Source organism: Palaemon carinicauda, chromosome 37 (genome assembly GCF_036898095.1).
Source record: "Palaemon carinicauda isolate YSFRI2023 chromosome 37, ASM3689809v2, whole genome shotgun sequence".
In the NCBI taxonomy this organism is placed as follows: domain Eukaryota; kingdom Metazoa; phylum Arthropoda; class Malacostraca; order Decapoda; family Palaemonidae; genus Palaemon; species Palaemon carinicauda.
In genome coordinates this window covers 23,222,203-23,237,190 of record NC_090761.1, presented here as the reverse complement: position 1 = coordinate 23,237,190, position 14,988 = coordinate 23,222,203, and the positions used below count along the sequence as shown (strand labels likewise).

Here is a 14,988-nt window from a genome sequence, read left to right as displayed (position 1 = left end):
AACCACAATTGGGCTGGGAGTTCTTCTCGTCTGAGGAAAGAACTCACGACCCTCCTCAGCCTTGCTATCCTGTTGTCTGATAGGAAGGCTTTGTGGAGATTGGTGTCTATGATCATGCCTAGATATACCAGTCTTTGAGTAGGAAGCAGAGAAGACTTCTCGAGATTTACCATGATCCCCAGATCTTGGCAAAGTCCCAGAAGTTTGTCTCGGTGTCGAAGAAGGGCTGACTCCGAGTCTGCTAGGATTAGCCAGTCGTCCACATAACGGAAGAGACGGATGCCGATCCTGTGTGCCCACGAAGATATTAGGTTGAACACTCTGGTGAAAACCTGAGGTGCTGTGGAGAGACCAAAACACAGCACCTTGAACTGGTAGATCTTGTTGTCTAGGCTGAATCTTAAGTACAGTACTTCCTTGAAGACGGATAGATTGGGATCTGGAAGTACGCGTCCTTCAGATCCAGTGTACACATGAAGTCTTGCGGTCTCACTGTAAGTCTGACCGTGTCTGCTGTCTCCATGCTGAACGGGGTCTGCTTGACAAACCTGTTCAGAGCTGAGAGGTCGATGACTGGTCTCCAGCCTCCAGACGCCTTCTTTACAAGAAAGAGTCGACTGAAGAAGCCTGGGGACCCGTCGACGACCTCTTGGAAAGTGCCCTTCTTCAACATGGTCTCGACTTCTGCACGAAGGGGTTGCCCCCTTGCTGATCTCATAGCAATGGAGCTCAACGACACTGGATTCGCTGTCAGGGGAAGTAGAGATGTTGTGAACGGGACGCGATATCCTTGACTGATTACGGAAATCATCCAGGAATCGGCCCCGAGTTACTGCCACCTACTTGCGCAACTTTGTAGGCATCCCCCCACTGGTGGACATGCAGGGAGACTGCCAATCCCAGTGTTTGCAGCCTCGGCCACTCCCTCTAGGATTTTTCCCTCCCCTGGAGGACTTTTTGCCTTTCTTGTCCTTGGCAGGAAAGGGCTTTGACACCGTTGTCTTCGCTGCCGTTGCCGGTTTCGTGGTCTTGGTAGGACGTGGTTGCTGGGTTGCTGGAGGATTATAGGGCTTGATGTTAAAGCCCTATGTAGGAGAGAGTCCTGGTTGGACTTCCTCCACCTCTCAGCTGCCTGCTCCACGTCCTTAGGCTCAAACAGATTCCTCCCCAAGATGGAAGAATGTCTGAGCCTGCTGATCTCGGTGCTAGGAACTTTCTGGTGGAATCTCTCAGACACCGCATCTCGACGCTTCAAGATGGTATTACTGTAGCCCACAAGTTCGAGACTTGGTGGGCTAGAAACCCGATGGTATGAGTGCCTGAAAGTAGAAAGGTCTCCATGGCCCTTCTGGTACTCTCCTTGGACAAGTCCTCAGATCGTAACAGGATGCCCAGAGACCCTAGCCAGATGTCCAGCCACGAAGTTGCCTGCATGGCACACTTCGCCACCTTCTCCTGGCTGAGGATCTCCGTAGCCAAGAAAGACACTTGCCGGGTGGAGAGTCTCTCTAGAGGGACTCCCCTGGTAAGCTCTTCCAAAGAGTGGTGTAAAGGAAGGGCTAAACAAGTCTCCTCCACAATGTCGAAGTACCTCCTCTGATGGACACGAGGAGGCGGGAGGAGTTTGTTACCGGCGCTGGACCGACTGGAGGAGGCAAGCTCGGAGAGCTGGCCCTCGACCTTATCCCAGGCACTCTTAACCCCTTGGGACCAAGGCAAAGCCGCACTGGCCCTAGAGGGTTTTTGAGTACCAAAGACTCGGTCCAAGACCGTGTCCTTGCCCTCACGAGGAGGAATCTCTGGGTCCGCGAACCCATTGAGATTCCTCATAAGGGTCAGAACCTGCCAGAACGCATGCTCTGACTCCTGAAGCTCTCCTCCTGAAGGGCTGGCAGCGAAGTTTCCTGTCCCCAAAGGCTCTTCTTGGGGGGACTCGTGGACGTTCTCCGGGGGCTTGGCTGGCTCTGGTCTAATCCTTGAGGATGACTTCGGAATCATCTTGGAGTCCTTCGACTCCCTCCTGGGAGGGATACATGGCTCCAGAAGTGATGGTGGGAGGCTCTTCTCCACCCCTACCCGAGAAGACTTCTCTGCGCAAGGTGGGGTTTCCCTCATTGGTGCGATGGGGGAACGCCTCACCTCACGTGACTCCCATGAGGACGGGAAGTCTTCGTCCGAAGGGGAGGGAGAGAAAGTCTGGGGAGAGAGGAGGCCTTCCTCAAAGACTTTCGAGGAGTCAACTTCGCCCTTGGAGAAGTCACCACGTCAGCTACTCCTCTCTTCCTCTTCAGGGGAGTCGAAACTGCCACTGATTTGTGGCCCAGCTCAGAGAGAACAGGCTTAAAAGCCTGTACGACCGCTCTGACAAGGGACCCAAACCAGGGCTGCCAATTGACAGCTGTGCTGTCAGATACTCCCCCTGGAGGGAAGGGGATCGTTCGATCCCTAGGAGGAGTTACCAAAGCAAGGTCTGCCTGAAAAGAAGGTAAATTTCTGGACCTATCCGGAGTTCTCCCTCCCTCCGGCGAGCGCGGTGTTCTGCGCTTGCGGGGGGGGGGGGGGGATATGACGATGACCTGGCTGCGCGTCGTCCTTCAGCCTCGTGCTGGGGGTTGCGCGATGGAATTTTACCTGAATCGCGTGCAGGCGAAGGCGCGCGGGCGAGGGCGAGGGCGCGAGGGCGAGGGCGAGGGCGCGAGGGCGAGGGCGAGAGGGCGAGGGCGCGCGGGCGAGAGAACGCGTTGGCGCGCGTGTGCGATTGATGGTGCGCAGGGGCGCGTTCTGGTGACAGAAGAGGGAGCGCAGCGAGCTGAATAAGTGCTCCCGTGCGAAGGTGATAACGTTGGGCGCCCGCGCGCGGGGGATATATCCCTTGCGCGTGGGCGCGCATGAGGGCACACATCAGGAACAACAACAGGATGGCACGCGATGGCGCGTAGGTGAAGGATGGCGCGCTGGCGAGCAGGTGAAGAAATTACCTTCCCCTTTGCGCCCAGATCCGAAGATCGCGGGCGCGTAGGATATCGTTGGCGCGCAAGCGAGTGCTGGCACGTAGGAGAGCGCTGGCGCGCATCAGGATGAGGGCGCGCAGTGGCGCGCTGGCGACCAGGAGAGCGTTGGCGCACAGGTGAGCGCTAACGCGCTGGTGAGCGCTGGCGCGCTGGTGAGCGCTGGCGCGCTGGTGAGCGCTGGCGCGCTACAACAGGATCAGCAGCTGGAAAGCGCTTGCGCACAATTGCGCGCAGGTGAACGATGGCGCACAGGGGATACCTGGCGCGTAAGGAACTTAGTCACATTGTGTGAGAAAGTCCCTTGTGCCCCGAAGGGACCGATGCCCGTTTAATAACAGGATTCATAGGCGCCCACAGCGCATCAGCGGCCAGGAACGGCGGCGGCAGGTCAACAGGTCTGGCGGGTGGAAGGTCGGCGTGACCTTTGCAAGGACAACCTTCCACCGAAGGAGATCGTGAACGATCTGCGGAGAGGTCCAGGGATGTAGCTGGCAGGGTCGGTGAACGATGGCGAGGTTCCTCTGCGGCGGACTGCGGGGATGATGAGCCGAATAGGTGCCTCCTAACACCCTTGTGAGGTGAAGAGAGTCCTCTACGGCGAAGAGGAAGGCGGGCTTTACGCCTTATACGCCCTCTGGGGGCCGTGGGGTCAGCAGGTTGACCAGCAGTCCTCCGAAGAGGAGTCTCTGTTAGTGAACTCCCCTGAGGGGGAGAATCACCGGCAAGAGAGATCGTTGGACTTAGTTCCTCCCTCGAAGGATGTTCGGAGGGGGGAACTAAGCCTTCAGCTACATCAGCAACATCAGAAGCAGAGGTTTGATACAACTCATCAGAAGCCTCTGCCACAACAACGTCGACGATAGACAGAAGATCAACCTCTGCTGAAGTCGGCGATTTTTTGACAGCTGCTCCCAATTTGATCATGTCAAACAAGGCTTTCTTGGAAGGCGAACCCTCAAGCCCAAAGGAAGCCCAAAGCTGCAACAAATCATGATTAGTTACACTGACATTTGAAATTAAATCCTCCCCGAGGGAGGAGGAGGAGCTGCCTCGCTATGGGAGGCAACTCCCTCTCCCAAACCCCGAGATCGGTCAACAGAACTGGGGCCTACGCTACCACTCGACAGTTTCTCGGAAGAAACCGATCGAGTGGGAGCTTCGGAGGAGGATTGGGGCACGGGAGAAGAGCCCTTGGGATTTTCTCCTTTCAAAGAAATCTTTGAAGGAGAAATATTCCGCCTGGACTTCTTCCGGCCCCGGGAAAACCTCTCCCACTGGGAGGTAAACCACTCCCTACACTCACCACATACGTTACTCTTATCACACCGTTGGCCCCTACAGTAAGAACACAAGGTGTGTGGGTCCGTTTCAACCGCCGACTTATAAGTTCCACAAGGGCGGTCAGGTAAACCGGGACACTTACGCATCACAGAGGCCAACTTCACAAACACTCTGTCAAAGAAAAAGCAAACAAAAGATTAGTAATGGCTGTCAGAGAAGGCGAGGGTGACAGCGGACACGTCCGTCTAGCACCCGAGCTGAGAGCAAAGTGAGCTCAGCACAGGTGTGTGTGAAGGGGGGTAGCAAGCTACCCTCCCTACCACCCCGCTAACTAGCAGTGGGGTAGTAAACCCTCGTTAAAATTCTAATGTTTCGTCATTTCAGCTAGTAATTACCCATATTAAATAGCGTGGTTTGTATTTCAGTTACGGAACAAAGATTGGTTAATGACACATCCTCCCCCCGGGGGAGAGGTGGAGGTGCCTCGCTAGGGGAGGCAACGCCATCTCTCGAACCCCGAGTTTGGAAATCAGAACCATGTTCTACGCTACCACTCGACAACCTCTCGAAAGAGACCACTCGAGTGGGAGCTTCGGAGGAGGTTTGGGCAACGGAAGAAGAGGCCTTGGGTTTTTCTCATTTCAAAGAAACCTTCGAAGGAGAAAGATCCCGCTTGGACTTCTTCTTACATCGCCGAGAAAACCTCTCCCACTGGGAGGTAGACCACTCCCTACACTCACCACACTTGTTATTACTTTCACACCGTTGACCTCTACAGTAAGGGCAAAGGGTCTGTCTCGACCGCCGACATGAATGTTCCGCAGGGGCGGTCGGGTAATCCAGGACAGGTGCGCATAATAGCAGAGGCCAACTTCACACACAAAACTGTCAAAGAAAAAGCAATAAAGCATTAATGGCTGCCAAGAGAGAGGACACGTCCGTCTACCATCTGAGCCAAGAGCAAAGTGAGCTCAAGCACAGGTGTGTGTGAGGGGGGGGGGGGGGGTTAGCAAGCTACCCTCCCCTACCCCCGCTAACTAGGGGTGTGGGTAGTAAACCCTCGTTAAATTTCAATGGCTCGTCATTTTAGCTACGCCGAAAGTAATACCCCTATTAAATAGCGTGTTTTGTGGGTCAGTTACGGAACAAAAGCATTAATGGCTGCCAATGGCGGCGAGGATGAAAGCGGACACGTCCGACTACCATCCGAGCCAAGAGCAAAGTGAGCTCAAGCACAGGTTCGTGTGAGGGGGGGGGTTAGCAAGCTACCCTCCCCTGCCCCCGCTAACTAGCGGTGTGGATACTAAACCCTCGTTAAATTTTAATGGCTCGTCATTTCAGCTACGCCGAAAGTAATACCACTATTAAATAGCGTGGTTTATATTCCAGTTACGGAACAAATTGCTAATGTTAGCGTGCGCAGCTCAACATTACCGCTTGCTAGAACATACGAGCTTGATGTTTTATTTTCATGTGAGCGAAGCGAGCCAGTGGCGGAACAAGAACCATTATATATAGTGTGGCTAATGTTATTGTAACAGTGCTAAAGTTATCGTAACGTGAGTGAAGTGACACGGATTAACATGATACATACAGTATAACAAAAGTCATTATATTTGGTTTGTAACCTGGGAACTTCTAGGTTAGGTTAGGTGGGCTTGTTAGGTTCTGTACCCTTTTATATATTGTGTAAAGGGTATATGGAACAATTTTTTAAAATACACATGATAATATTACCGTAGCATTGCTAACGTTAACAATGCCACCGTAAAGTTAGTAACGCTGTGTATCATTGGTAATGTTGCTAATGTTATCGTTCGCAGTACATACGCAAGTGAAGTGACACGGAATTTGAAAAAGTCATTATATTTAAACATTTTAACAAAATATATATAATAAAAGACATTATATTTAAACATTAAAACAGAAAATATAGGTTTTCCTGTAGAAAATAACGTGATTTAACCGGTTTTCACCTTCATTTCATCCGTAATAACAGCAACCAGTTCGGCTACTTAAAGTTAGTCGAATTGGTTGTTCTGTTGGTTTGTGGTTGAAATGAAGGTCAAATCCGGTCAAATCTCGTTATTTACTACAGGAAAACATATATTTTCTGTTCGAAATGAGAATCTGTAATACAGTAAAACTTTACTGACGTCACTTGTACTAACAAAGACGTGACTTGGGCAAAGGTTTCCACGGAAAAGGGCTAGTTGAAAAGTGGGGGTAGGGAAATATTAACGCCCCTGTGCATACTAGAGAGTAAACATGAATGAACAGAATGGGAAACTTGTCCAGAGCAAGTATTTATTTGAAATCTGGGAGTGACAAGGTAATAACAAAATGTATAAAGGTAATACATGAAGATAAAATGGAATGTATGATAAATAATATTTGGTGGGTATATAAAATGAGGTGATTTTTTAAGGTATCGGATAATAAAACAAGTAATACTTAGGTCAAACGTAATATGTATACGAGGGTATTACATAAATAATCAAGCAATATGTTATTTTCATTAGTAAAATAAATTTTTGAATATACTTACCCGATGATCATGTAGCTGTCAACTCTGTTGCCCGACAGAAATCTACGGTCGGGATACGCCAGCGATCGCTATACAGGTGGGGGTGTACACAACAGCGCCATCTGTGAGTAGGTACTCAAGTACTTCTTGTCAACAAGAACTCAATTTTCTCCTCGGTCCACTGGTTCTCTATGGGGAGGAAGGGCGGGTCCTTAAATTCATGATCATCGGGTAAGTATATTCAAAAATTTATTTTACTAATGAAAATAACATTTTTCAATATTAATCTTACCCGATGATCATGTAGCTGATTCACACCCAGGGTGGTGGGTGGAGACCAGCATACATGTTAACAAAGAAGCTAAGTATCCCGTATCTTATTTTAGCCGTTATTCAAAATAACAAACATAAAATAAATAAGTACCTGGTAAGGAAGTCGACTTGAACCATTACTCTGCCTTTTTAAGTACGTCTTCCTTACTGAGCCTAGCGATCCTCTTAGGATGCTGAGCGACTCCTAGGTGCTGAAGTATTAAGGGCTGCAACCCATACTAAAGGACCTCATCACAACCTCTAATCTAGGCGCTTCTCAAGAAAGAATTTGACCACCCGCCAAATCAACCAGGATGCGGAAGGCTTCTTAGCCTTCCGGACAACCCAGAAATATTTCAAGAGAAAGATTAAAAAGGTTCTGGAATTAGGGAATTGTAGTGGTGGAGCCCCCACCACTACTGCACTCGTTGCTACGAATGGTCCCAGAGTGTAGCAGTTCTCGTAAAGAGACTGGACATTCTTAAGATAAAAGACGCGAACACTGATTAGCTTTTCCAAAAGGTTGCGTCGAAAATATTTTGCAGAGATCTATTTTATTAAAAGGTCACGGAAGTTGTGATAGCTCTAACTTCGTGTGTCCTTACCTTCAGCCAAGCTTGGTCTTCCTCATTCAGAAGGGAATGAGCTTCTCGTATTAACATAATGAAAATAATAGGATAAAGAATTCTCTGACATAGGCAAAGATGAATTCTTAACTGAACACCATAAAGCTTCAGACGGGCCTCATAAAGGTTTTTAAAATAGAACTTAAGAGCTCTACAGGACATAATACTCTTTCTAGTTCATTTCCAACCATATCGATAAGTTTGGAATAACGAACGATATTGGTCAAGGCCGAGAAGGCAGCTCGTGTTTGGCTAGAAAACCAAGATGTAGAACATGTAGCCGTTTCGGATGAAAATCCGATGTTCTTGCTGAAGGCATGAATCTCACTGACTCTTTTAGCTGGTAAAGCATATCAGGAAAAGAGTCTTAAAGGTGAGATCTTTCAGGGAGGCTGATTGAAGTGGTTCGAACCTGTCTAACATAAGGAATCTTAGAACCACGTCTAAATTCCAACCAGGTGTAACCAAACGACGCTCCTTCGTGGTCTCAAAAGACTTAAGGAGGTCCTGTAGATCTTTATTGTTAAAAAGATCTAAGCCTCTGTGACGGAAGACTGATGCCAACATGCTTCTGTAACCCTTGAAAGTGGGAGCTGAAAGAGATCGCTCTTTTCTCAGATATAAGAGGAAGTCCGCTATTTGAGTTACAGAGGTACTGGTCGAGGATACGGATACTGACTTGCACCAGTTTAGGAAGATTCCCCACTTCGATTGGTAGACTCTAAGGGTGGATGTTCTCCTTGCTCTAACAATCGCTCTGGTTGCCTCCTTCGAAAAACCTCTAGTTCTCGAGAGTCTTTCGATACTCTGAAGGCAGTGAGACGAAGAGCGTGGAGGCCTTGGAGTACCTTCTTACGCGTGGCAGACGTAGCAGGTCCACCCTTAGGGGAAGAGTTCTGGGAACGTCTACTAGCCATCGAAGTACCTCGGTAAGTTATTCTCTCGCGGGCCAAAGGGAAGCAACTAGTGTCAACTTTGTCCCAACGTGAGAGGCGAACTTCTGCAGTACCTTGTTGACAAACTAGAACGGAGGGAATGCATATAGATCTAGATGAGACTAATCTAGTAGAAAGGCATCTAAAAGAACCACTGCTGGGTCTGTTGAGAGCCTCTTGGACATCGAGGTTGCGAAGAGATCTATGGTTGGATGGCCCCAGGTGACCCAAAGTCTCTTGCATACATCTCTGTGGAGGGTCCAATATGTTGGAATTATTGTCCCTTCCTACTAAGACAAACTGCTAAGACATTCAAGTTGCCTTGGAAGAAATTTGTTACTAGTGAAAAGTCTAGACCTGTTGAACAGGAGAGGAGGTCACTAGCGAACTCGCACCATGTCAGAGAGTAGGTCCCTCCTTGCTAGGAGATGAACATCAAAGCAGGGAGTTGTCCGTGTTGACCTCCATTACTTTGTCTTGAAGGAGAGACCTGAAGCTTTTCCAGGTCAGACTTACTGCCAGAAGCTTCTTGCAGTTAAAATGCATTGTCCTTTGACGCGAGTTCCATAATCCCGAGCATTCCCTACCGCCTAAGGTCGCACCCCAGCCTACGTCCGATGCGTCTGAGAAGAGAACGTGGTTGGGAGTCTGAACAGTCAGGGGAAGACCCTATAAAAGGTTGATAAAGTCCTTTCCTCAGGTTAGACCAGACTTATCTTCCGGAAACCGGGATCGAGACCTCTTCTAGCGTCTTGTCCTTTTCCAGTGAAGAGCTAGATGAAACCGAAGAGGACGGAGGTGTAGTCTTCCAAGTGACACCAAATGCACCACGGATGACAGTGTCCTAACCAGACTCATCCACAGCCTGACAGGGCCGTATTCCTTCTTCAGCATCTTCTGGATGGATAGCAGGGCTGGGGATTGATCTTCTTGTTCAGCCATGTCCTCATCAGAGGGTTCCTCATCCGAAACTGATGAGGAAACGGCAACGGAGGGGGCAACGTCTGACTCGCTGAATCCGGTCGCACTGGTGGATGCGTGACGGAGCCGGACACAAGATCATGGTACTGCTGCACAGTCTGTGAACTGTCAACCATGGGGAAGCGAGGAAGTACAGCGACAACCCGAAACTGTCTAGACTGTCTGGGTAGTACAGACAACCCCTTATCGGGTTGCTGAGGTTGCCGCACTGCGTCACAACAAGTCACCTCTGCTGGTTGTTGAACGTCTTCCCAGTGACACACTGAACGTCCACAACCACCTCCGAGAGTAGCATAACATCAACGTGCGACTGGCAACCCACACTGGGTCGCACCGGTGGAGGAACCATCTCAACTGGCGGACGTGAGTAGGATACCTCAGCGTCAACAGGGCGTACAACCAACCGGTAGGAAGGTCGTTGGCAAGAAGGGTCTTCTCCGTAAAAAATCCTCTATCAAGGACTAAGCTTGGACTGCATGTCTTGCAACAAAGCCCAAGGTCTATGGGAGCAGGTGTGGCAACAGACGGGGTTAGCGACTGAAGCGGAACCATTTACCCTCCCTGGAAGCATGTTATGCTTAAATAAAAGTCCATAGGAGGCTAAGCAGCTTAAGGCTCCTCTCCAAATGACAGAGTCCTCAAGGGAATATCAGAAGGAGGGAGAACAGCACTTTCTCATCTACAGGAACCATATCCGAGAAAAGCTAGGTTCTCTCAGTGAGGGTTTCACTGGTGCAAAAGCAGCAGACCAGAAGGCAACGTTATGAAACTGCTTGACAGTCTGTGAACTGTCAAAAACTGAACTGTCAACCACAACAGGAGCGTGAGGACATACAGCACTGGTGTATAAGTAGCAGACCAGAAGGCAACGTCATGTAACTGTATGACAGTTTGTGAGTTGGCAACAACCAAAGTTGTGTGGGGAAGCCTCAACTCCTGACTGACTAGTTTGCTGCTGGCGAGTGGCGGTAACCACAGTGTGTTGCGGAGGCTGACACACCGTGTCAAAACACGGCAGCTTGTGGTAGCTCACGCACGGCAACGGAGTGCTCTGTGTGTGGGAGTCATCATACATCTGGCAGGGTTGACTGTGCATGGGTGGAGGAGCTCTCACAACAAGAGTGTGAGAGCAGGAAGCCATGCCGGGCGCACAACCGTGGGAGGTGTAGGCCCACGGGTGCATCGTCAACCTTCTCCGCAGTCGGAGTGTGGGAGCTGGCAACAACAAAAGCAGAGTGCTGGTGCGTGGGAGGGGCTGCGGTGGGTTGAGGAGCATGCGGTATGGTATGCGGAGCATGCTGTAAGGTATGCGGCTCATGCTGCATGGTATGCGGAGCATGCTGTAAGGTATGCAGAGCATGCTGCATGGGCTGCGGAGAAAGCCGCATAGTGCTGGAACCCGGCAGCTCTACAGAACCTTCCCACTGCTGATGCGGTAGCTCACGCATGTTAGCAGATGGTGCAGCAAGAACATGCGTCTGGCAGGGTGGACTGCGCATCGGCGGTGGAGCTCTCACAGGTGGAGGGTGGGAGCAGGCAGCCGCAGTATCTGCTGAGCGCACAACCTCGGCGGGTTGTAGGTTAACAGGTGCATTGTCAACCTTCCAGCATGATACTCCTGCATGAAGGAGCAAGCTGAGACTGTATAGTCTGCAGCATGGACCACTAGGGTCTATGAAAGACAACAACAAACGGAGCTACTGTCCGTTGTGACTGAGGGTCTAAAACAGCTGGTGCGGCAACAGACGGAGTTACTGCCTGTTGCGGTACCACCTTGCCTCTCTTGGGAGGTGTGCAGTTGTCGTACTGCAGCGAGTCCGAACTGACCCAGTGGCTACACCTAGGCCGTTGGACTTGCGCGGAAGGGACCGACTTGCACTTAAAAGCTGCAAGATTTGGTCCATGGTTTCTGCGAGAAACCTCTTCCGCAGACGAGGAATAAATGGGCTCTCTCGTCTTTGTGTGGGTGGGGTGATCACGTCGGCAACGTGTGTAGATACACCCGAAACCACGGAGGGAAACGTCTGTTCGTCGATCAAGGCCTGTGGAACCCATAAGTCTTTCGACATTACTTCTCCCCTGGGCTTGGGAGCTTGTAAGAGGTATCGGACTAGGTGAACAACTGGCACGAACAGACGAACCCTCGAACGCAACACTGTAACACTTTGCGCATATCACTTTATCACTTTTGATTTTCTGTTTGCACTTATTTCACTGAACTCGAAACTTTAAGTGGTTTGTACCTGAAACACGCAATCCTATCCTTCATTAAAAGGTAGTAATTGTGAAAACAGTATTACAATGTAACAGAAAAACATAATGAAAGATAAAGAATTCAGTGGCTGGAAAAGAGACTAAACACTAGATCAAATAAACTACGTTTAAAATCTCTCACCGCATAAAGCCTGGGAACAAGAATAAAACTCTAGAAACGTTTTACCTTCTTCCCCTATAGCGACTAGGGAGAAGAGCAAAAAACGAGAACAACGTTACCCGCTTGAACGAAACGTTTATCCTCCTCTCTCTCCCTCCGTCTCTATCTCTCTCTCTCTCTCTCTTGACTTAGAACCTGAGAGATGAGCCCAATTATATATATCGTTAAAACATATTATTTGTTAAAGGAAAAAAACTGAAAGGTTTCCCAAATAAAAAGTTCCTTTATTAGAATTAAAACCATTTAAGCTAAGAAAGAATGAACGAAACGCTAGAATCGGTTTACTCTTACTGCAACGTGAAACCGTGAAATACTCTCTCTCTATCGTAACGATAGAGCGCAAGTTGAACGTTCTGAACGTCAACAACTGCGGAGACTAAACAAAACGTTAGTTCAACTTTGAAAACAGTACGAGACTATCAAAGAAATTCTTTCAAAAACATTAAAATTAAAATAGCATAAATTCTTAACAGGAAAAACGATATGACGGGCTCAATGTTAATTAACTTCGGTTCCAAGTAAGGACCGCCTACTATTAGGAAAGGTCGCATATAAACAAACATAAAAATTAATTTTTATAAGTTTATAATAAATGGAAAGTTAATCGAAGAGGCCTATAAATGGCGGAGAGATATAAAATAAATCTATAACTTTGTTAAGCAAAATTACCAAAAACCTAAACACACTTCCGTCTAAGGGAAGGGTGGGTCAAAAAAAAAAGTGAAAGAGAGTCTATACTCTCTTCGACACCAACACTTCCGTCTAAGGGAAGGGTCGGCCATTTAAAAGTGAAAGAGAGTCCATACTCTCTTCGTCACCATAATAAAATCTATCCAAAACGAGTTCAAGTTTTGAAATGAAGATAAAACCCCTGCATAGCGAAAGCTCAAAACTGGAATAGTGTACTTCACCAAAAAGTTGTGAAAACAAATCCAGTTAGGGACGGCGTATTAGTAGGTCTTGCCGGAGGCACGACAGAGGAAAAATTGAGCTCTTGTTGACAAGAAGTACTTGAGTACCTACTCACAGATGGCGCTGTTGTGTACACCCCCACCTGTATAGCGATCGCTGGCGTATCCCGACCGTAGATTTCTGTCGGGCAACAGAGTTGACAGCTACATGATCATCGGGTAAGATTAATATTGAAAAAGACTTGAACAGAGCTGGTAGAGAGACAAACAGTTACATTTCAAGATTTAGAGAAGAAGAAATCCTATTGGTGGAGGAAAAATCTCCGCGCAGGGAGGCGGGGTTTTTGCGCAGAATGTTGAAACCTGCTATGTACAAACGAACTTACTGGAGCGACTAGTAGAATGAGAAAAATTAAATGAAAAACACTGTTAATATTAGCATGTTACGCTAACATTTGATCTACATCACACGTTGGCAGCTCTGGTTACTGTATTTTTTCAGAGACATAGCCTTTGCAACGTCGCCTCCAAAGTTTATCCAGTTATACTGTTTTGTCTTTTCCTCCGTTTATTATACATCCAACAAGGTAATGTATAGAGAAGAAAAGGCTTGTTTTTCGTTTATATATCGTTTCCCCAATATGTTTTCCCCACCCAAAACCCCGAGTTCCCACTGGGGGTCCCCCATTATTGTAGGATATATATATATATATATATATATATATATATATATATATATATATATATATATATATATATATTTCTGAAACTTTATTTGCAACGGGAATGAGTGTCATTTTCGAAGTGTAATTTTTTCTATAAGAAAAAGTTTTTTCCCTAGGTTACATTACCCGGTATTACACTACAATAATACCCGTTTCCGAGTATATTTAGGAATACACTAAATCTGTACAGCATACCATGGTTTTAACGACACAATTTAGATTTATATATGACGAGCGTAATGTAACTAATATAAGCGTTCAGTGATACCGTCACCTTGACGTGAACCTTACGTCGAAGTGGAAGTTTGCACTTTGCATGGTTGAAAGTCACGGGAAGAACTTGCTTGAATTTATCATCTCTTCAAATGTATATCAAAATCCCCTATTTATATTGTAACAAGTTAAAAAATTAACTTATACTTACAATAATTACGAGCTTCGTGAAGTTAACTCCAGTGATAATTCCAGATTGTACCTTCGTCAAATAAAGGGTTACTGTCGAGTGTCGTCTGTCAAGTGTCAACTGGCGAAAGAATAACAAACATTTAGAGCCGTTTGGTTTGACCACATTTAATTTTGTTTGATCTCTTTCATATATTATTTATCTATGTGAAGATTTAAATTCCTAAAACATTTTATTAATACATTATAATAATTACTATAGCGAATAAAATCAATTTAATTATAATATAAATCAATATTGGGCCTAACTAATCTTAAAAGAAACTTCTCTTGTTGGTCTCAAATGAGTTCGCAAATATTAAGAAAACACCAAATTTTATTACTCGTAAACATAAACACTGATTTCAATGAAGATTTAAACTACTAAAACATTTTCTTGATATCTTATAATAGTTATTATAGCCAATAAAATCAATTTAATTATATAAATAAATTTTGGGCCTAACTTATTTCAAAAGAAACTTCTCTCGTTGGACCCAAATTAGTTCGCAAATAATACAAAAACACACAAAGTTTAATCGTCATAAACATAAACAATGGGGTTTACTGATTTAATATGAACATGAAAAATTAAAGGAAAATAAGGGTATGAAATTCACAGCATCTGTAACAGAGTTTCAGTTGTAAGACTGATAGGAACTTAAAGTGTCTAAATGCTAACTTGTAAGGACACCGATCCCTTTGTCGTCCAGAAAATCGACAAACTACTTATTTATTTAAATTCTCTCTTCGCCACACTGTGGTGGCCTATGTATATATATTCTGCTCTACCAGAGCTACATT

General features: G+C 47.0%; 1 protein-coding gene across 1 annotated transcript in view; it reads right to left on the bottom strand.

The window, feature by feature from the left end:
* LOC137629498 (zinc finger protein OZF-like) overlaps positions 1–14,988 on the bottom strand; it is a 122,271-nt gene that overhangs the window by 92,338 nt on the left and 14,945 nt on the right. The window contains exon 2 of the mRNA XM_068360851.1: positions 14,168–14,266. The gene's annotated coding sequence lies outside the window, so the exon portion shown is untranslated. The remainder of the gene's footprint in view (positions 1–14,167; positions 14,267–14,988) is intronic.